The sequence below is a fragment of the Morone saxatilis genome, unplaced genomic scaffold (assembly GCF_004916995.1).
Source record: "Morone saxatilis isolate NCDOM2014 unplaced genomic scaffold, NCSU_SB_2.0 Contig0, whole genome shotgun sequence".
Classification (NCBI taxonomy): domain Eukaryota; kingdom Metazoa; phylum Chordata; class Actinopteri; family Moronidae; genus Morone; species Morone saxatilis.
The window spans coordinates 19,322,208-19,324,188 of NW_023339650.1; the positions used below are offsets into that span (position 1 = coordinate 19,322,208).

The 1,981-nt window shown below is 40.3% G+C and overlaps 1 protein-coding gene across 1 annotated transcript in view; it reads left to right on the plus strand.

The window, feature by feature from the left end:
• The window catches only part of LOC118321816 (eotaxin-like), a 7,852-nt gene that overhangs the window by 5,136 nt on the left and 735 nt on the right, over positions 1 to 1,981 (plus strand). The gene's annotated exons all lie outside the window — the stretch shown is intronic.

Here is a 1,981-nt window from a genome sequence, read left to right on the forward strand (position 1 = left end):
AAAACACTAAATCATTGATTTAAAGTCAGATTGAGGAGCATTAGAAGCATTTGGGCCTCATTTTTGGGCCAATAAAAATCAAATTAAAGTGCTTTGTCTCCACTTAATCTGTGCACATTTCACTTTACTCTTTAAATCATAAATGGAGCTGTATTTGTAGAGGGCCTTTTTCTAGTCTTCCGACCGCTCAAAGTGCTTTTGCACTACGTGGATTCCCAACCCACTGAAAGTGTCCGATGTGAATACCAAAAAGGGGTGCTATGTAACTATCTTTGACATGCTTGAAAGATTATATTGTGTATACTTACAAAAACAAACGAACAATCAGTACCAATAACAGCGAGTTTCTAACTTGGCTATCTGGTGTCTACCGGTAATGACAACTATAACACCCAACACAGGTAAAATATGACAAGTATTTTTTGAAATAGTTTCCAATGACCCCAGAGTTTTCCCAGATGGTTTCTGTGCAACAAGGAAGACTTTGATGCCCTCAGCCTGAATGCTAATTGAGACTCAAGTTCCTCCCACCTGAAGTAAAGGAAAGCAACTTCACATTAGTGTCCGGGCCTACAGGTAGCCTAGTCATGGGAATTACTCCATGCACCCCCCTCCCCCTCCCATATTTATCATGGATCGATTACGGCTCCATATCCTGTCTTTAACTTCCTTCTTCATCGATCAGGAAACCAAAAAGCGAACCACAAAAAATATCCTGCCGGGTGTGCTACAATCCCAATGATAATTGCAAGACACTGGTAGCATGAACCCATCGTTTTTCACTTCTGTGTTTGCGGGGGCCTGCACTATCACTTATATAAATGTGTGGTTGTATGTTGTGTGTGTGTGTGTGCTTTTGTCGTGAGCAGTAATGTGTCAGGATGTTTCTACGAAAGGATGGGTGGTTTGACGTCAGCATCAAAGGAGCTAAAATGAAAATCTCTGATGAGGGGTAGAGGTTGTGGATAGTTCCCACTGACCACAAAACACATACATGCACACTCACAGTATACACACAACACACAACCACACACACAACAAACACACAAAAATACACACAGAAGCAGTATCAACACTGCACATCTTCTCCGCTTACCAATAAAAACCCAACGTCCTTTCAAGCTTTGTGTAGTTTGCAGCCTGATCATTCAAACCAGTCAACCAGATAACCAGACAGCGGCATTGGTCAAAATGTTCTTACGAGTATCCTGTCCCATCACTCTCCTCCTGCTCTCAGTGTGTCTGGTGGCTTCCAGCGCCTCTGCACGGCAACCGTTATAGTACCAAATTTAATTTACCAAATCTATACTGAGCCAGGCATTAAATGCCCTGCAGAATGTTTACATTGAGCTTAGGTGCTACATTATTGTCATTCCTTCTTTATTTTATACTACTTTGATGCAAGGTCTATTTGTCTTCCATCTCGGAATACCTTGTTCCATCATGGGGTTGCCTCTATGTGTGTTACGTTTGGGTTATCCATCACATAGCATTTTAGTAGTATGTAGTATGCTTTTCAGAAGGTACACACTGCACACTTCTTCATTGGTTTCAAAGGGAAAGCCGCCCTGGGTAGGCTTTAATAATAATTACAGTAGTTGTCAATCCTCTTGCTAATGGTTCATGTTTTTTTATATAAGTCATTTGTATTTGGGCATCAGATATTACATTGAGAGTGTTTCCATATCAGTTGAAATAACCACATTTAGATTATTTTTGAACTCAACTATAGTTAATGGGGATTAACAATAACCTCTTTCACTTCCTCAAAGTGTAAAAAGCGTTAAAGAGTGAGAAACACAGAATAAGGCCCGACACTGACTTCTGTTCACTGACTCATTGAACACATCTAATGGATTCAACTGTTGGTCCATACAGTATATAGGGAGACAGTCGAACAAGATTCTGGTTTTCAATTCTACTTTTCTGCTTTGACAGTAATTTGCTTAGGCCCAATCATATGCTCTATAATCTCCATGTT